This window comes from Triturus cristatus, chromosome 3_2 (genome assembly GCF_964204655.1).
Source record: "Triturus cristatus chromosome 3_2, aTriCri1.1, whole genome shotgun sequence".
Taxonomy (NCBI): domain Eukaryota; kingdom Metazoa; phylum Chordata; class Amphibia; order Caudata; family Salamandridae; genus Triturus; species Triturus cristatus.
The window spans coordinates 659357213-659378331 of record NC_140584.1 but is presented as its reverse complement, the minus strand read 5'-3'; the positions used below and the strand labels follow the sequence as shown (position 1 = coordinate 659378331).

Sequence of the window (21119 nt, the reverse complement as noted above, 5' to 3'; positions counted from 1 at the left end):
ATCGATGGAGCGCTAACATCTTGGCAATTTAGCCCATGGGGGATAGTGGTAGTTCACACCAGAAGGTGTTCGAGGTCCTCATGCCAGTCAATGCCCTCCCTACATTACCAGCAATTGCGTTGCACTCTTAGTAAAAACAGCCCCCCCAAGTATTTAATGGTCTTGAGATGCCAGGGGAGAGGAGCGTTTGACCGTGTCAAATGCGGAGCATCGGTAAAGGAAGTCAAAGAGAACAAGCACGGTCCTCAAGTCCTCCAGGAGAACGATTATATGTCTTACATTTTTCCGTCCTCACGAAGATATATCAGGGCATCCTCTGCATAAAGAGATATTACATGCCACCTAGTGTTTATTTATATACCCAGTGAAGCCCACAAGTTAGCACTGTGCATGATTGCGGTCCCATGGCGAGTGCAAATATAATCAGAGCGATAAGGCAGCCGTAGCATAAAAGGGTCCGCTATCACTTGCCCAGTTTTCACTTTCGCGGTTGGAGTAGAATAAAGTAGTTTGACTCAGGATAGAAATCCTGCTGCTATTCGGAATCTGTGGAGTACCACCATGAGGTACGGGCATCCCAGAGTGTCAAAGGCCTTCTCGATATCAAGCGATGCCACCCGTGGGTAGGTTCCAGAGGTGCACGTCCAGTCCACAGCCTTGAACAGGTGTTGTGAATGTAAAAGTGTTCCTGCCTGGGATTAAGCTGATCTGGCACGAGTACACTAGCATCTGTGCCACGGCCACTGGTCAGTTAGCCATTACCATACCCAATATTTTGTAATCTAAGTTTAAGATGGATAATGGGCGGTAAAATCCCACCACTAGTGGGTCTCTACCGGGTTTCAGAATGACCAAAATTATTGCCTCACGCATTGAGCTCGAAAGTTGCCCCTTACGGTTTATTTTGTATACCTATAGCAACTTGAGACCCATTTGTTGCATGTAAGCTGCATATAATTCCACAGGGAATCCATCTATTCCCATATATTTGCCTCTCGCCATCTGTTGGATAGCTTTATGTATCTCCTCCACAGTTAGCAGAGTGTCCAGCTCCACCTGCTTGGGGGTTTGAAGAATCACAGATGGCATGTGGAGGGCCTCCAGATATCTCTCAGCAGAGGGAGTGTCTGCTGTTTCATATGGTAGGAGGCGAACGTCTTGTTAATCTAGTCTTGCGCATTTGCCTGTGTCCCTTTTTGGGTTCTTATTACTGCTATTGAGATTTGGGGTGTCTCTGCTCTCAATAGCCATGTGAGTAGTCGCCCTGCCTTGTTACCTTCCGTGTATTGGCGGGCAACGTGTTCCCTGTACACGAGTTTGCATAAACGAGACAAAGCTGCATTATAATTTTGCTTTGTGTGTGAAAGGCTGGCAAGGCATCAGGTCCATGCATTGCGGCACACTGTTGTGTATTGTAGTCTCTAACACTGTGAGTTCCCAGCAAAGGGTCAGTTTGCTACCGTATAGTTATTTAATGCATAGGACCCTGAAAACTACCTTAAAGGCCTCCAGTTCCATGACGGCATACAGCGCTGTGCCAGCATTCAACAGGAAATATCGGTCCACCGCCTCCGCTAGTGAGGTTCGGAAAAAGTTGTCAGTAAATTCCTCTGTATGGAGGCGCCATGTTGGGATAGTTATATGGGAACCTCCCCAGACAAGGGATATTTTGAATGAGTTATGGTTGGACAGTGTGTGACCCAGGTATTCTGCAGTCCCCACCTGCAGTCTGTGCACTGCGTAAAGGTGTGGTGGATCGATCTATCCCATTGTATTTGGGACTGTTAAAGTCCCCTCCCCAAATGCAGAGGGAGAATATTTGTATTAAGGGCAGGCGTAAGAGTTGATGAACATGGCTTGATTGGCGTTGGGGGCATATAATGCAATGAAGGACAGTGGCGCCCCTTCCAGGACAGCCTCCAGCATCAGATATCGCCCTTCAGGGTCTCCGGAAGAGGTTTGCACTGCGTAGGGTACTCCTGGGGCTATCCATATCAGCAATCCCCTGTCTTATCCAGACTTTGTGGTGCCCACTATGGTACCCCTCCACTGGTTTCAATACCTCCTCCTGAATGAGTTGTGTCTCCTGTAAGAAGGAGATCTATATGTAACAATGCTACAGGAATTAATGCACTTAATATCTTTTAACATAATTTGCCGTACCCCTGACATTTCATGTTTGGATTTTATATTTAGGCCTAGCAGAGCCAGTGGCATCTCCCATTGATCATGTTGTGAGGGATGATCCTCAAGGTATACCTCCCTCTCACCCGTGAGAGACGCCTTCCCCCAGTATCTTGTGTATCTTTGCCACACTCCGGCGAACAATAAGCATAATGAAAACTGTACTTGTTAACCAAACCCCAACTTCCATCCCCAGGTCAATACACCAACGCCCATACGCACTGTAATGTTACGTTAAGGGTCTCCTTCAATATTGTGGGAGGCAGTGGGGGCGTGAGCAGGCAATGTCTGCCCCTTGTGGTTAGTGCTGTTCTTTTACAGTGCCTGTTTGTGTAGGTCCGCAACCCTCATGTTGTTGGGCCAGCAACAACAGTGCCCCACCCCCCACTACCACCACGAGTCCTTCAAGATATCAGACATCTGAGAGCTCCCCATCTGCGGTCGTCGATGTCAAGTCTGGACCAACCAGAGGGTCAAATCTGCGAGGGCCAGACGTGTCGGTGCAATCCACCTCATGTTGAGATGAAGGGATAGAGCAGTCTGGATCTTCGTCCACACCAGTTAGCTGGTTACTGTCTAATATTTCTAATCAACTACCCTTCCTTAAGAAATAAACTGTGAGCACTAATTCAGTTTCTCTTGGTCGGCTACAAAAGAACAGAACTGGAGCTCTTTCTGTCAGGATTACTGCAAAGACATACTCCTGTGCCCTCTTGGCTGTAAGGTTTCCTTGTCCATTTGCTGACTGCACCTCAAACCACACATTCTTCTGCCTTGCTTGAGCCGTACACAAGACCGCGCTACTCAGTGTAGTGCCTTCTGTGGGAATCTGTATATCCAGGTGAGTATACTGTTGTAATTCATCTTACTACATGTTTGGAATGTTCCATGCCGAATTATTACCCTCCATCCTTCCTGCCATGCACGCCCTTCCTTCTCCTGTTCTCATGGAATCTCCCCCACTGTTGAAGCTTAACTAAACTCATTACATTAGCGACGATTTGCTGTGTGGGGACAGGGACACCATCATCTCCTACTGCTGTACTCAGTCAGGAGCCTGCTGATTTTCATTGAAGAAGGTAGAAGAAACAAGCATTGGCATAGCCAATAGGTCTCGCCTTTGGGACCTTGTAAGTGTTTAGCCATGCAACAGTTGCATAACTAAATACTTATAAGGTCCCAAAAGTGAGACCTATTGGCTATGCCAAGCAGCCGTGAAAGTGATCGCGGTCAAACATCAAAGCGGCCGTGCGGCCGCGAAAGTGAAGGTAATCGCGGTCAAGCGCGGCGTGCAAGCCCGCACACATGCACTGTAGCTCTAGGCTGGCCTGGTAGCACTTTTTGGAGCCCTCTCAATAAGTCTCGCCAGACCAGCGCATGCGCTGGGTCAGGCGAGACCTAAAAAGGAATCCAGTCACATGCAGTGATCGACTGGTTTGAAGTCCCTCAACTACTGTGAGTTCTTGGCATTCCAGTCCTGCTTGGTGCGCCTGTACTGACTCATGCACCTCTTAGTTCCTGGTTTCACGTGCGACTCTTTCTGGCTCACTGTGACCATTAAGCACTCCAGGCATGAGCCTTTCCAACTTCCACCTACAGTTAATTATGGCACAGCATGCCTCTATTCAGGTATACTAACTGTACTTGCAATTATATTCAGGCACAGCTATTGAGGAGATTATGCTGTTTACAACTGACTGCGGCCTGATCTGCATTGTGTTAACTGTGCCCACCTGCTATGATGCACTGAACACTGCCTGTAGACTTCTGTCAGCCTACAACTTTCGGGCTGTGTTGTGTTAACGCGCTGAAGCGTATTCATTTAGAACCCACTGTGGTGCACTAACGCTCCCTTTCGTCAGCCGACAACCTGCAGCAGAGCGTGCAAGGCCTTGACATGTCATACTAGCGCCTGAAATCTGGGGCCTGTAATGTGTTGTGTGGTGCGATTGTGTGCTCTGTTTATGGTCTCCTCGCTGCCGCCGCACGTCATCCATTCGACTCTCAGCACGGCTGAACGCGCGTGTTCCCAACGTTCTAATTGGGGGTGGGTGGAATTTGCATAGTCGCGCTATGCAAAGCTCTGCGAAACGGTAAAAAATCTCTGCGAACACGCAAAAAATTCCGCCAACACACGGAATTGCTTGTTCGCGATGCTTTTTTCCTGTTCGCGAACGCTGTTTGCATGCTCGGGGGAAAAGAAGTGTGTATCCACACCGCAGCTTATCTTGATACTTTGTTTTGATACCTTCAAAGACCCAGTCTATTTTTGTGTTGACATTGTTTGAGTGGAGGGCGACTTGGTGTCTTTTTCCCTCTATAGCGCCTAGTTGTTTGCATCATGAAAATAAACGGTCAAGAGACCAGTAAAATTAACAGTAAGAAGGAAACCTGTATGGCACAAAGATTACAAAGTATATTCGGAAGAAAAAAAACTGGTCATGTATCCTGTAATAGTTTACTGCTCATTTGGTCTTATTTGATGTTTGTTTTTTTCTTTTAGGCTAGAAGTCTAAAAGACTTCTATGATAGCATAATAGTTTTTCCTTATATAATGTTTGTTGTTACAGGGGCTCCTCCTCTTTTGCTTTGTTGATCAGGAGATGTGTTAAATTAATCTTACTACAGGTTTGGAATGTTCCATTCCGAATTATTCCCCTCCATCCTTCCTGTCTTATTTCCCCTTCCGTCCCCTGTTCTCATGGAATCTTTCCCCTTGTTGAAGCTTGATTACGGAGTGTACATTCTACTGATGACAGCTGCCCTGACGGAAGAGTTGATGGTGTGTTAATAAACTTGTTCATCTTTATTTTGCCTTCGTACTTATTATAATAAATACCTTGACTGTTCATGGTGATTTATGTGAACTAAGACCATCATGCAGCAGTAAAGGCGCACAGCTGACCCTGGGAATTATTAAAAGGGCCAGGACACACTGAATTAATTTAATGAACTTATAACGGTCAGTGGGGTGTTGCCGGATTTAAAAACCTAGATTTAGAGTTTTTAGTTGTGTGTTTTGATTTTTTTTTTAAGAAAATCGTGGTGCAGATTATTTTTAGTGTGCAGGGAGCTCTTTCCGTAGCGTTAGTCCGTTTACACCCTAACTTGCTCCTCGTTTTGAATAGCTCAGGGTTTTGGATAAATGTGTCTGGCTGTAACTTTTAGTTGGGGCATATATGCTTATGATAGTGCAACAGTTTGATTCTCTAGTTTTGGTCTTGGTTTTTATTTCAACTGCTGTATTCGTTGATTGTACAGGACACGTGTGCATCCGCGGAAGGCGCTGTAGTCTCTGGCTTCACCAACTGCGCACTGTGAAAGGAGGGTGTGCCCTTGGACTGGATACGAATATAACTTTATGGCAGCCGGAGAACGGAATTCCTGAAGTGACCTGCCAATTCAAACGGGATTAGTGTGAACTACTTGAACTATTGACCCCTCCTCCACATCACATTTTTATCCCACCTTGCCAAAAATGTCAGTTTCGTAATGCATGCGAACCAGTGGGAGCGATAACTGCCTGCCTGGGAATAGTCCTGCCTGTGCCCTCCTTTCCCGTGTTTTGTGTGGGGGCAGACGCACCGGGCCAGGCGGTGACACTTTAGTAGTTTTGGACCACAATGCAAATTAAAAAGCGCATTATATCATTTTAACCTGAAGCAGTCTAAATATACTACCCATTGTCCCTTGCCTAAACAAGTATTTGTTTAACCTCGGAAATAAAACCGATAAAGTCCTGTTTCGAATTTAAAAGAAAACCCAGCCGACGTGACGGATAATAAACAAACCAACAGAAGCCCCCATTTGTTTGTCTTTAGCGCCACCATGTGGTTACTTATTGCAATATAATTTATAATGAGGGTTTGCGAAATTCTCCTTGCAACCAAAATGCAAAACCGGCATTTTGAGCTAAATGTTAGCTTGCAATTTATCCTTGTATCAATTTTTGACGCAATAACTCACGCCACCTTAAAAAAATAGGTGCAAAAAACCCACAAAGCACTGCAAACTGTTCGTTTTCGCCCTGGGGTAGTGCGTAATTATGCGCGGGGGGAGGAGGGGGATTGATTTCTCTTAGCAATTATACCCACATCGCGCGATGAGTTACACCTGCTTACTGTAAATTTCGCCGGGTCTACAGACGACTCTGATATAGTAAGCGCAACAACTATTTGCAAAGTTAAATGTTTTTTTGTTGCGCATACTCCGAATGTAACTCCCTGCCCACGTTTGACTCCGTACAGCCGCGCACCATGTGTAGAGAATATAGGATGCTCGCTCGTGGGTGGGCATGATGAGAACTCACGTAGCGTGTTAAACCGGTCTGAGCTCACCCAATAAAGTAACAGACAGAACTAGGTAGGAGACCTGCAAATGGAGTAACTGAACCATAACACATACTGTTTTTATTTGCTGTTCCGTCCCCTCCTTTTTTGTGCAGTTTTAGCGCGAACTCGACCCGAAGATATTGGAGCGATTTACACGAGCACCACTTACCTTACACAAAGTCACAAAGACATATTCATTAGGTCTCGCCTGACCCAGCGCATGCGCTTGTCTGGCGAGACTTATTGAGAGGGCTCCAAAAAGTGCTACCAGGCCAGCCTAGAGCTACAGTGCATGTGCGCGGGCGCGCGCGCCGTGCTTTACCGTGATTACTTTCACTTTCGAGGCCCCACGGCCGCTTGGCATAGCCAATAGGTCTCGCTTTTGGGACCTTATAAGTATTTAGTTATGCAACTGTTGCATGGCTAAATACTTATAAGGTCCCAAAGGCGAGACCTATTGGCCATGCCAATGCTTGTTTTTGGTAGGCATCGGGAGATTAAGTGATTTGCGCCGTTAACCCACAAGGATGTTTCCTTCTCTAAACCGGTCATGTGAAGTGGTGTTAAGCGATATTCAAACGCCAAAATCAGGGCTTTAAGTGGGCCGGGTCTGAGCACCGGCAGTTTAAGGTGGCCTCGAAAAGGGTCTCTATCGGGCTCTGTTTTGTGCGCTGGCACAGACGATCCGTTTTTTTCCGGACTGCAGTGACAGCAGTCTGCTGTCGCTGCATTTTGGCAAAAAGTGCCAGGGCACAAAACGACGCATGATAGAGACCCGTTTCAAGACAGGAGGCACATCGATGTGCCCTGCTCACACTACTCACAGGTGGAGAAGTTACAGCATGACGTCATGCGAGGTGAGCGTTGTAGGGGGAAGGGAAATCCCTTCAAGAGAGTCATATTCTCTTCTCTTTTTGAGACTCAGGAGCAGCAACATTGTCATGGTGTCACCAGGGCTTTAAGTGTAAGCTTTTTAGGTCTCGCTGAGTCCGCGCGCATGCGCTACTCGGAGAGCCTTTAGTAGGTGAGTTTTCAAAATGCTGCTGGCTGGCGACAAGCTTACGTTCACGCGAGCGTGCACGCACTAACCGCCAGCCTTCAGCACCATCTGTCTTTCCTCTTGCTTGCTCCTGCCTCCGCCCCTCCCCCTGCCGCGTGCGCGCATCCCTAGCGTGCTTTAGCGCGTCATCACGATCACTTTCGCTTTCAGAGTGATCGCGATGACTTTCGCTTTTACGGCCGTGCGGTGTAACTTTTACTGCCACGCGGCCAATGCTTGTTTACTTACTCATTTGACCTTTTTGTTTGTCTGCCTAGAAACGAGAAGGTTTGCTTCAGACAGCCCACGTGACGGAGGAACTCACGACCACAACAGAGTAAGACGGAAATAAAACCCTTACCTAACTTAGCGGGCGACATTTAGCCAGAAACCTACTCTGCTCTCTGGGGAAAGCTGTGTGCAAACATGTTATAGATTCTTCTTAATAGAGGAAGATGAGCTCGTAGGTTTGTTTTCTCAAGAAAGAAGTAATGTGAAGAGATCGCCTTCGCATCTGAATTAACTTTTTGGCAGTTCCACTGAAATGGACGGGTTTGGGGACTTGTGTAGCGAGCTTGTAAAAGCAGAAGTACAAAGCATCTGCTGTGGGCCTCGTTGTAACCATGTGATATACATTTAAATTGGGTCGAATATGTCGCTATCATTCTACTTTTGCGCTGCTTCATTACATTGGTTCCAGGCCCCATCCGTCCATTTGTCTCATGAACATTTCTGTTTTATTTCTCTTCATCCTGACGTTTCAGTGTAGCAACTCGGGACTTTTATTTTTTTTTACCGTTTCTCCACGGGGCCTATGAACATTGCTGTCTTTGGTGTGATTTACCTGGCAGCTGCATAATAAATGTCCAGGCCCCTACTGTAGAGTCCAGAGCCGCATTTGTTTATGTATATTTGACATGTCTAGGATTAGGGTGTTTAGCGTAATTGGTGCATATATTTTCTCATAACGTTTTGTTTTTATTTCAATAAACCTTTCATATCTTATTGCGCTCTTAAGTGCTTCACTGTCCTCCAGCTGATTAACAGTTTACCTCATAATTGGGAACTTTTCTTCCTTCGATGTCTGTTCACTACAATGCTTGGTTACATGAAGATACATGCACAGCCTTTGACCCTTGATGAGATCTCATGGTGAACCTTTTTGTCTCATCCTTATCATGGTTTGCTGTAGGTGTTAGGGGTGTGCAGGGTATGGGAGCCGCAGAGAGCACGCAGGGCTACCTTACTCTTTACCTTCTATTTCTGCTGCTGCCTTCGTGACCCTATAAAGGCAGGGGTAGTAGATTCTACTCCTGGCTGTCCTTAAATGACCTGCTTCCTTTCTCCAGCTGTGACAGTAGTGCATAAATCTGTTCTTTGTCAGGCATGGACGGCTGTTTGTACTGTTCGGAGTAGTTACCCGGTGTACAGAAAAAGCAAGGCCTGTCTGCCTGGCTGCATTTGTAACAATCCCCAACCACAGGCTTTGTTTCATGTCATCTGTGGTTTTGAGATGTATTGTGACATCATTTACAGGATGACTTCTTTGCATAGACCATGGGTCAACACTGCAGCCATTCTACAACCACTGACCCTGCGAAACCCAAGATGCCAGAGTAATGCCCATGAAACAGACGGGTTGTCCTGCAGTGAGAAGGTTTTTGCCACATTTTATTTTTCAAAACACAGTAGTGAGTTCTTCTGGTATTGCAGAAAAGTTTCAGCTGATTTCCTAACACACATGAAAGGAAACTACTTGGCAGAAACACAAGTCATGTCACCACTTGTGGCCACCACCACCTTGAGACGGAGATTCCCGACTGTTAGGCCTACCATGCACCACATCCACAACCCTGGAAAATGAATTTCGATAAAAACGTACATATGCCACACAATTCCCATCCATCCATTTTTCAATATTCGATACACTTCAGCAGTTAGTGACTAACAATTTCAACTATTTGAAGACCAACAGAAAAGGTAGTCTGTTAAACCTTACTTTATCATAAGAACCAGATTAACAAGCATTGGCATAGCCAATAGGTCTCGCCTTTGGGACCGTATAAGTGTTTAGTTATCCAGCACAATATCCTTGGTGCAACATCATCAACTGTTGCATGGCTAAACACTTATAAGGTCCCAAAGGCGAGACCTATTAGCTATGCCAATGCTTGTTCAATATTCTGTACAAGCCATAGTTGCTGCTTATTTATCTTATGCAACTAACAACCTCTGACAAAGCCAATAGTCCTTTCTTGTAGGTATGGTGTTACTTGTATCAAATCTGGGTGCAATGACAGAAACCGCAAAATTCAAGTCGGGCGGCACACTATGCTAAACACAGATTTTTATCGTACTGTTTTTAAGCCACGCCCTTAATTAACACTGGCCACGCCCCCTTGAGAGACCCCCCAGTTTTTTCATCCCACTTAAAGCCCTGACCAAAATGACAGAACATGATCAGTCTTCCCTCACTAGAGCACCTTCTTCCCTCTCTGCACCTCCTTTACACTTGTGCATCAGTGTGTGAGCCTTTAAGTGCTACCAAAGTGCCCGTGAGCTGCTACTGAAATAGGTCTGTACCTCAACTAAGTGCCAATAGATTTATCAGCTCTACACACTCATGCTAATAACATAGTGCCAAAAAGCACACCGATGGCACCATGTTCTACAATAGCAGCAGTCGCAAACAAACCAGCACGTTCTTTAGACACCATGGCTTGAACACAGTTGGATGGCAGTGCTATAATATATTGCTAAGCATCAAATTCTATATCAACAACTATGTAAAGCTCGTCAGTGCACAAACATCGTCCCAGACGTTACATTAACCTTATTAAATGTACTTACTGCGAAATGAGCAACAGTTTACTTCAAAGAGCATTACAACATATCTCCGTGCACCTGGACAGAAACTGAATCACCGGATGTGCATACCATGCATGTATGAACTGCAGCAAATCAGCCAAAATAGAAGGATGCCTCTTGGTGAGCTACTCGAACCTCAAAGGCGAGCTCCCTGACAAATACCTCACTCTATGGACCGCTGTCGAACCTCGTTTTTTAATACATTCACAGACAACTACTGACAACGCACACACCTCTGCAACCCAGACTGTGTCCTGCAGAAAACCCAGAGCCACGTGGCACAGCAGATTCCAAACAACTCTGTGTAACCAGGCAACAGGGGTAGCATATGTGAGCAGTACTAGTGCCAGTGCCAGTCGTGTAACAAACTGAACTGCTCCTTTATAAATCAAACAGGTTAACGAGCATTAGCCAAGCTGGATGCATATTTGGTAAAGATATTACCAATTAGGACTTGAAAATATGTGCAATATGAAGCCCGACCTTAATGGAGGGTCACATCCGGCCTACTCACATAAAGGGTGTGTCAATACTACCTAGGTTGCCTCGACTCACACACCTCCCTTTATATGAGCCTGTCTTGTGGACTCGAGAGGTCAGGAGCTCTCCCATGGCCATGTGACGTCCATTCACTTCATCCATCGTCCTTGCCTCTGGTCCTACTGGTAACTGGTCCCACAGAAGGCTCTGTGACTGGTGGGGAGCACGAAGGGGAAGGACGCAAGAGCAGGATGTGTTACGGGATAAGACTGAGCAGGTTAGTGATACTGAAAGACGCAGCAGATAAGAACTAAGGTAATAGGATGGAGAGAAACCAGGAGAGAGGTGAAGGGACCGTGTGCAGGAAGGACAGTGTCCTAGGAAAGAAGCAATGGTTGAGAAATAGTGAAGTGAAATGGCGGTCAAAGAATGACCTGGGGAGAATATTGGTTGTAAGGTTATAGAGAAGTGTGGTAGAGATTGAGATGAAATGCAGAAGAGACGGGGAGAAGGATTGTTTTACTGAAGGATGAGGGAGAAATCACGAGAATATATGTTCTGGGACGCTTCTGGGGAAGAGTAGGAGTTAGGAAAGCAGAATGAGTGGGGAATGTAGGAGTGATCTAGAAAGATAGAGAACGTGGTTGAGAACAGAGGAATAAGTGGCGGTGGTTTCCCCGTTCATCTACATGTTTAGTGTTATCACACTCTTCCCAGTTGAAAACAAGACAATCTTTCATGACATGCTTTTCCATAGTTGCTGACGTTTGCCTGAATACATGTCTCGGGGTTTACGTGCCCTCCACAGAGGACCATGACTGTCTCACCGCAGTTATCTGAGAGATGCAAGCTAAACATCTCAAATGTAATGGAAAAAAACGAGATCATGCTGCTTGGAATGTCCGGTCTTTTTGCCCCAGCCAAGTGGTGGCCGGACTCGGCACCCAAGGGGTGGCTGGACTCGCCGCCCGCCACTGTGGAAGTCGGTGGGAATCTGGAAGTAAAATGTGATGCCTCCATGTTTTTCCGTCCAAAGGCCCGGGCAGTTGCTGGCATGTGTTTCAATTTAATAAAATCACTGAAATTTTTGGGGGTTTACTGACAGCCAGAAAGACAGTGGCTTGTGCACTTATAACTGCCAGACTGGACAACTGTAACAGTCTATGCTGGATCCGTTAAACAGGAACTCCAAGTGGTGCAGCATGTGGTAGCAAAACTGGTATTGAAACTTCCCAGACGATCATCGGCCTCAGCAGCTTTGAAAGTTCTATACCGGCTGCAAGTATATAGAGGCTGACTTTTAAAATCCTCCTGCTGACCTTCAGAGCTTACAAATCTATGGGACCGAAAAATCTATCAACCAGATTTACCCACTACACCACTAACAGAACCGTGAGATCTCCCCCCCCTTGCAAACTTGCTCAAATCGGTCTCTTTCAGACTCAGAACCAGAGGGGGTAAATCCTTTGCAGCACTGGGCACTCAGGCCTGGAGCCAACTTCCTAGCCCTGTAAGATTTATTGATTCCGAAGCAACTTTCAGAGAGCAGTTAAAGACGTGGCTCTTTGCACCCCCTGATGCAATAGTTAGTCTCTTATCCTTTGAGGTAGTAGCTTCTTAGGTCTGATCTTGCTATGTGTTGAGGAGCGTTGTTTTCGCACAGCGACCGGATGCTCCTCTAGGAGTGGTAGTGCGCTCTACATTTATTTAATTCCTCATGTCAGTCACAAGAACACATCCTGTGTGGGTTGCTAAACCTTCCGTCACTGTGAGGTGCCAATAGGAGTACCAGTGGTAACTGACATTAGGAGGTTGGCAAAATAATAGGCAGGGAGATGGGTGCAAGGAACTTGGTCAGAGAGAAGGACTAGGGTAACATTCACTTTGCACTGTCTATGCTATGGTGACGATGGACGGAAACCCTATGATTATGTGTAAGGGGCAGAGTCTGCCTTTCCTGGATAGGATGTGTTGGGGATATGTGCTGGGAAGGATTGACCCTGGGGAGAAACAATCTGAGTGCGCCTTAACACCAGAACACACGGTAAGCCCACATACTTACCTTTCAAGTAAGTCTACAGACTGCTTTCCCAGTTTACTGTGTGCAGCATCTTCTAAAAGTGGTGCTAACTGCAGTGCTGTACTTTGGACACCAAATACTTTTTGTAGCCATTGTGGCACGGCACGCTTTAGCTTAAGATGTTTAAAGCTAAAGTGCGGCATGCTGCAATTGCTACAAAAGTAAACAAGCTCTGCAAAGAAAACCAGGAAGGACGGCGGCAATAATGTGAGGGAGGGTTGCGTCTGCGAGCGAGGAGGCAGCAGATTGCCAGAGGTGGCCAACCAAATGAAACAATTGGTGATGTCCCGTGGGAAGGAACCAAGCACCCTAAGGCAGGATAGATGGACACTATTGACCAACCACAGTAAAGGAATTTCCAAAAGGCAGGCACACCAACCAACCAGAAGCGCTGGGCGAAGCTTAAAGTGCATTTTCTGAATACAACATGTCTTGAAGAGACAGCACAAGCGCTGCCTAGGCGAGACCTAAAGAAAAGCTGCGCCACCAGGAGTACACAGTGCGCCATTAGTTCATCGCATTCTTCTCAGAATACTCACCCACAGCACCCTGTGTATCCTCGCACCTGCACTCTGACGGGCGTCCATTCCACCTTTCATGCGTGGCAGTGCTCCTAAACAAACGCTCAGTCACACTTGTATACAGATGAAGCACACCATCACCTTACATAAAACTGGCACAGTAACACTGCATAGTTTCCAAATTTGTTTTTTCTGATATAGTGTAGAAGTGCAGCCCAGCTGGGCTTGTCACGTAGACATGGCAGATAAGGTTTGACACACTCATCGGGGCTTCTCTTCCCAGATTACTTCACAGTTTATTCCTTTCATGTGGAAACTTTCTTTACTCCCAAAACGGTTTTCGAAACCAGGCAGAGTTCACCCACGTGCTGACTGCCTGGGTCCTAGAGGCAAGCCCTTCCGGCGTGGGCCTCAGAGTGCACCAAACCCTTCAGGGGAACCCATTCAGCCCAAGGCCGATGAATATCTGTGAGATACGGGATAGCTATGGGCCCTCATCACATTCTGCAAGGAGGAAATGGGGCGTAGGGGTGTGCATCCTTTAGCGTTAAGCCTCTGCTGACCGCACACGTGCTATATTGTGCTAATTGCGACCCTACGTTTCTTATCCAACAAGTATTTGGCAAGGGTGTTTTTACAAATAACTTGAAAGTTCATTTTGCGCACCTTTTTTGTAACTCTGTGGTTGTAATTTCGTCCTCCTCTTGAGCCATACTCTGCATGGGTTTTAGCCCTAGCTTTACTTTCCTCCGTTGCCGCTGTAATTGACTTAGTCATGTTTTTTGATTCATTTACTGATGTGGAAATTCTGGCACCAATTTACATTTGCCTTGCAGGCGTGGACCCCAGAACTGGAAACAATACACCGGGTGTGACGTCAGTAGGGTGATTTCTTGGTAACAAAACCTCTTTTCAGCTTATAAATCCTCTTTCGATGTTCTCTCTATATTCGTAGCCCTGTGTGTGGACACGGTATAATGTCTCAATGTCACCTGTTAAGTAACTTAAAGCCTCGCATGCGATCCTTTAATACATCTGTATAGTAAGTGATTGGCATTGACCATAAATACAAACTAATCTTTTCTAAATCGGTCCTCGTTTGTTCCACTCCTTGAAGGCGTCATTTGGAAGCGTGTTTTCCATGGATTCGGTTATCCTACTCTGCATTATGCTATTACAATATTATTTTGTATTTCGACGTGTGATTGAGCACAACTACGGCATGCTCATTGTTGCAGGGGAGTTCGCTCCAGACCGTTTTAAGTATGACTCTTAGACTTACGGAGCAGTCTTCTGAAACCATCACTTGCAACCCCGGTTCTTGGTTGTGCTTTTAAAGGATAAACAGTGCCCTCTTGTGAACAAGGAGGAGAAATACACCTTTGTAATGTGGTTGTACAGGGCTGATACACGATTTTTCAGCCTAGTAATACCTAGGTATTTAAAATAATATTGCATTTTGTTTCACTGTAGGATACCTACAAGTGCGGTGTTTATTTGTTTTAACGTTGTGTACCAGGGAAATTTGTTTTTGTGGAATACGTTATGGTTATCTGTACCGGTTCTTGTGAGAAGAACCGGACTGGGAACTAAAACCACCCTCCCCAAATTGCGGAAACCACCTTCAGATGACACCGAATGATATAAAGTGTACTGAGTGAACCTGACGCGCTCGAGAGCTGTGAGAAATTGGAGTGAAGGGGATGGAAAAGGAAAGGACTGTGCGTGTGCCAAACAGTATTGCACATGCATTCATTAAAACCCAGAGTTTACAGGAAGTAAAGTTAGACTAATGAATTCTTTATTTCATGGAGTCTGCAAGAATGCCCAGGTGTAACATATTTCTAGGGAAGAAAATCATGTGCAAAGAAAGGGAGTGCGCAGCAGACAAATCGTTTTGACACAGGAGATGCAGCGGCATTCCCCAAATACTACCCACCTAACTCATATAAACCACCTCTCAGCTGTCACTCTCCTCTCTGTTCTCTCAGTCAAACCGCTCACCGGGGCCTGGGCTTCAGCAAGTGAAGGGGCTTGGAAGTGTGGCACTGGCCAGTCGTTCGCTTAGTACGCAGCCGGTGACAGCGCGAAGCGCGTGCTCCCTCCCCGCAGGACCTTTTTGTTTCTCCTCCAGAGAGACGGGTGGGATTTTCACGGTGGTCACCCAATGATTAAACATTCTTACTGCACGTGCTTGCACTTGTCATTAATCACCACTTTACAGGCCAAATCTTTTCCATCTGGAAGAACGAGCTTTCTCGAATTGTGTATTGGTTTGAGTCAGGGAAGCAAAGGATCTGATTAGTAGGGTGTGGATGCTAGCCCGACACTGCAGCTAGAAAGAAGCTATAGCCGTAGCAGCCTATTCAGCCCTGGAGAAAGAGCCCTTTCTTGGAGCCCACTTGGATCATTCCCACATGGCGAGTCTGGCCCTGTTTCTGGTTTGGGAATTGGTTTCATGAACCTATTTTAGGTTTTTGATCCGTTGGCAGGTCACCACGCTTGACCTTTCTATCCCGCAGGAATTGACGAGGAACCTCTGTAAATTCTTTTTTAAGCAGCGGCTACTTATATGCAGTCGTGGATCCAAGATGGAATTCAAGTTCATCAGAAAGGAAGGGCTTCTTTCAGGTTTCCTCAACTTTGATCCCAACCTTTAGCCCACTGGTAGTAGACAGTGCATTAGCCCTCTGATGATTAATCCTGTTTTTCCTTATTATTGGTGCTGTAGTGGCCGCCCACTACATTAACCATGATGAGTCATGTGCCTTTTGTCTGCACAATGATTGAAGTTTACCGAGGTCCAAGACATGGTATCGATTTTTCCAGGCTGGTCCGTATTCTCGTCACTTCCCAAGCTTCACGTTGTTGCTGATACTCTGTGAACCCAACTTATTTCGCCCTCAACGCCCAAAAATCCCGCATTCCTATACCCGGTACTTACATTGGGGGTTGCAATACCCTTACTAGTGGGAGATTGTGGCAAAGTGCATAGTAGAATGTCCGGGGTAGGAAGTGTTGAGGTCAGAGATGTCATGTGGGAACTGTTAGAAGTGACAGTTCCATAGAGTGGACTGTTGGGTGAGGTGTATAAAATAAAACTCATCTTACAACTGACTGTCATTCATGGAAAGAACATCACATTTCTGGAGACGGGATGAGAATTGCGTTCAAGACACAGCTAGACACCTCAATAAGGCGACGCGGAGGCAGGGAGGTGAATCTGTGCCACTCAACTGTGTTGGAAAAATACCACTCGTGTACAGTGAGGCAGCCTGTCCTGAAGATTGGAGTTCGGGAGTGCAGGAGAACTGATTTCGGTTTGGGGAAATTTTGGTTCCAGGGGTGTAACTGTTGTAAGCTCAGCGTGCGCATTTGGTATCTTCGGAGTGTAGCCTGGTGGTGAATGAGGATACACATTCGGTATCTTCAGCACGTGGCCTTGTGGTGAATGAGGAGAGGCTGCAGTCTGGTCACTGCGGGTGGCTGGTGAAGAATCAGCGGTTGTGTGATCTGCTAGTACGTGAAGGCTGCGCCGTGCGATCAAGAATCGCTCTGTGTGCGTTAAACTGTGGGACGTGGAGGAGAGCGTACATATGCGTGCAGTGTGCGCTGCTCATCTTATTGCCTCATTCCGGGCTGCTGATAAACGGCTGACATTCCCAGTGTGAACGGTTGACATCTTGGTTTGGGCTGATTTCTACAACATGTTCACTGGAAGATCCAACACTAACGCGCACGCCATTATGTTCAAATGTGTGTGCACATATTAAAACAACGGTGACATGCACACTCATTTAAACAACGGTGACACGCATATCTCAATAAATAAATCCTTATGACTGTGCATATATGAAAACAACGGTGACGCGCGTGCGCTGTGTTGGTGTTTTGTAGGCTGATTTCTAAAAAATTGAATAGTATAAGGTGCAAAGAGGAAAATGCAGAATGTCACAGCTTCTCCCTTTTTCTTTCCATCTCCTGGAGAACCTTTGCTCACATGAACTTAATGGAATGAAGTTTTTAGCAATTACGCACATGTGTGTGGCACAAATCTTAATGCAGAAAGGATACCAGCGCTCCTGCTGCATTGCATAGGTGCGGAGGGACAAGATGTGTTGGATAACTTACCGGAACTTAGCCGGGCTGAGATGCGTGATCTCAACTAGTTTGAAATAGCTTTGGCTAAACTGTATCATCTTTATTTGCTGCATGTCAATACTATACTTGAAAGGTACCATTTTAGCTTGAGGAGTCAAGGTCCGGATGAGTCAATAGAAGAATTTATTACAAGTTTAAGGAAAGTGGCATCAACATGCAAATTTGGTGGCACGGTTGAGGAGAGAATCCGGGACTAGATGGTGTTACGTTGCAATAGTGATAAGATGCATGAGGAATTGTGGATGAAGGATGAACCACCAATAGAAGAAGTACTGTTAGTTGCAAAGCGTGTTGAACACATGTTGAAGTGTGTGGGAGAACTCAAGACAGAAAAGGGGGTGAGGTGCACTGAGAAGGAAGGTGTGACATAAGTAAGTGTAGTGAAAATGCTTAATAACTTCCTGAAGAAAATGGAATTGGAAATTAAGAGACAGAAAAAAACGAAACCGGATTTTAAGGGTACATGTATCAGATGTGGGCTCGAAGGTCATAAAGCTAATGACAGATCTTGTCTAGCTTGGTTCCAAGTGTGCAATTCCTGTGGGATCAGAGGTCATTTTAGCAACTGTTACAGGAGTAGAGGGAAGTAAACAAATGGGAACCAAGGCTATGAAACGCGTCAAGAAGTGGTTCTACAAGTAGGTTATGTGGGCAAAATGTTTCCCTCTGAGATGATAACCATTGATGATGCTTCAGGTCTCAATAAAATTAGATTCCTGTTCATGAATCACAATCTTTTCTAACCTGTCATTTGTAAAAAAATTAAAAAAAGTCTCCAGAAGGGAGAAAATTAATAAAAATGGATGTAAAACCAGGTGGTTATAGAGAAACGAAAATTGAAATGTTGGGTTATTTTGAAGCAGACATGGGGATTGGTGGGAAACATACATGTGGGAAGATTTGTCTTGTGTCAAAGGGATGATTTGTTGGAGTGGGCTCATCATAAATAATTGGGTGCAAGTCTACATCCATACATACCACAAGTTCAGGTAGATGAAGTATGTTTAAATCATAAGTTTGTAAAGGAATTTGAAAGTTTATTTCAAGACCAACTAGGAAAGTTGAGAGGGTACAAACTCAAAATCAGGTTGAGGATGAATGCAAAGCCGGTAGTGGCTAAAATCAGAAGAATTCCATTGAACATGCAAACTGCGGTAGCAAGCGAGTTGGAAAGATTATGCGAGTGTGAAGTGATTGAACCTGTGGAGGCAACAGAATGGTTAGCCCCCATAGTAGGCACGCAAGGAAAATTGTGACCTCTGTCTTTGTGTGTACTTGCGGTCTCTTAACAGAGAGGCAGTAGCAGATGCATTTCTTTTGCCCAACATTGAGGAAAGGGTCGCAACTTTTTCTGATGCTAAAGTATTCGCTACTCTTGACTAGTTTGCACTAGAAGAGGTTTCTCAAGACCCAACAGCCTGTGTAATACCATTTGGGGTGTATCACTTTAAAGGAATTTCTTTTCGGACTGTTCTCTCCTGTTGCAGTATTCCAAAGGGTCACAATGGGAATTTGGGAAGGAATTCCTAGTTTGAAATGCTACCAGGATGATACTCTTATTTTTGAAACGAGTACTGAACATGATCCCAGAGTAAAGGAGGCTTTGGGGAGGTTTAACACTCAAGGCTGGTAAATGTAAATTTGTTGTGAGTGAAATCAGTTGTCTGTCTTACAGAATCTTGGAAATAGGGATAAGGCCACGTACTGAGCTGGTTGAAACAATGAAATCTGTAACGCCCTGAACGTCTCAGGATCGTTTAACAGACACGACAATGAGGACGCAACCACTTGTGAAGGGTTAGTTCTTTTAATGAAGGCAAATAAAATACAAAGAACAAACAAAAGTTATAGTCACTGGAATCCTCCAGGCTAAGTACGTTACCAGCCCACAGCACGGATGGTCCTAACCGTCCTCTGCATATACGCCGATCCCGGCGTATGCCAACAGAGGGCAGAAATGAAATGGCCGACAATGCCAATCGGTAGGCTGTGAGGGGCACGAAGAGTGTTGGGGAGAATCGAGGAGTCAGGGAAACACCCAGCCGGGGTCTCTACCTGAAGGGAGCAGCCGCTCAACCTCTTCCTCAGACTGCACCGGGACGCGGAGTCACCTCCTGGTGATGCGTCACCGATACCCCAATCACAAGCAAGAAGACTGAACCGAGAGCAGCCGCTCGATCGATCCTGTGGACTTCCGAGTCTGTAACGCGGCAAACACCTCCTGGTGTGCGTTACAGCTGGCAGTCCCTGTGTCTCTGGTCGGGCTGGGAGTTACGACTCCAACCAGCAAAAGCGCCACTGCGCTTGGACTCAGCCGAGTCAAAAAGCGAAGCTCAATGGTTGACCGGTAGAGCTTCCGGGTCCTTCACAGGTGACGATGGGGCAAGACACGGCCCAGGGAGTAACGACTCGACCTACCTCCGTTCTTGCCTTACTGGAGCACCACTCCGGAACACTGCTCTTCACGAAGCAGGTACGTCGGTGTAAACACAATATCCGACAGCCTTGTACCTCCCGGTTCCTCCCTTTATAGGGCGTGTTTTCCTTGAGTTATGTAACAGCTCTCCTGTTTACATAAGGGCGTGTTTCCCTTGAGTTATGTAACAGCTCTCCTGTTTACATAAGGGCGTGTTTCCCTTGAGTTATGTAACAGCTCTCCTGTTTACATAAGGGCGTGTTTCCCTTGAGTTATGTAACAGCTCTCCTGTTTACATAAGGGCGTGTTTCCCTTGTATGACAGGAATTCTTGACAGTACATCCTCCCTCTCAGCGGCTCCCCACGGGTCCAGCGCTGGCAGGAAAACGCCGATGGAACAAGGAGACCAAGCGCGGAGCATGAACCCCTTCAGCCGGTTCCCATGAATGCTCCTCCGGGCCATAGCCTTTCCACGCAACCAGGTACCACAGCTTCCCCCTGCGCCATTTGGACGCCCGTATGCCCGACACTTCATACTCCACCTCCGACTCCACGCATACCGGCCTAGGTGTCCCAGACGGCTTGGAGGGTGCTGGTTTGAGCAATGATACATGAAAGACAGGGTGTATCCGCAATGACTGGGGCAAGCACACCTTCACGTTCACGGGACCCATACACTTGGTAATTCGATAGGGGCCCATGTACTTGGGATGGAACACACTGTTCTTTCGAAACCTCATGTTTCTTGTGGATATCCAGACGTAGTCTCCAGTGCGGTACAGTGGCCCGGGCCTTCTCTTCCTATCTGCCGCAGCCTTGTATCTTCTCTTGGCCTCTATTAGGACAGCCCTTGAGCGCATCAACGTGTCTTTTATGTGTGCCACCCTGTCCGCTGTGGCGGGAATCCTGTCCTCTCTGAACGGATGTAGAAATGGCAAGAACCTGGGATGTTGGCCATAGTTGCTATAGAACGGAGATGACTGTGTGGAGCTGTGAGTGGCGTTGTTATAGGCTATCTCTGCAACCCATAGCAAGTCGA

At 46.3% G+C, this 21119-nt stretch overlaps 1 protein-coding gene across 15 annotated transcripts in view; it reads left to right on the top strand.

The window, feature by feature from the left end:
- The window catches only part of ADARB1 (adenosine deaminase RNA specific B1), a 1000448-nt gene that overhangs the window by 449693 nt on the left and 529636 nt on the right, over window positions 1-21119 (top strand). For 2 of the 15 annotated variants that reach the window (XM_085648628.1, XM_085648619.1), the window contains exon 4: window positions 7833-7891. The exons of the other annotated variants lie outside the window; for them this stretch is intronic. The gene's annotated coding sequence lies outside the window, so the exon portion shown is untranslated. The remainder of the gene's footprint in view (window positions 1-7832; window positions 7892-21119) is intronic. 15 annotated transcript variants of the gene reach the window in all.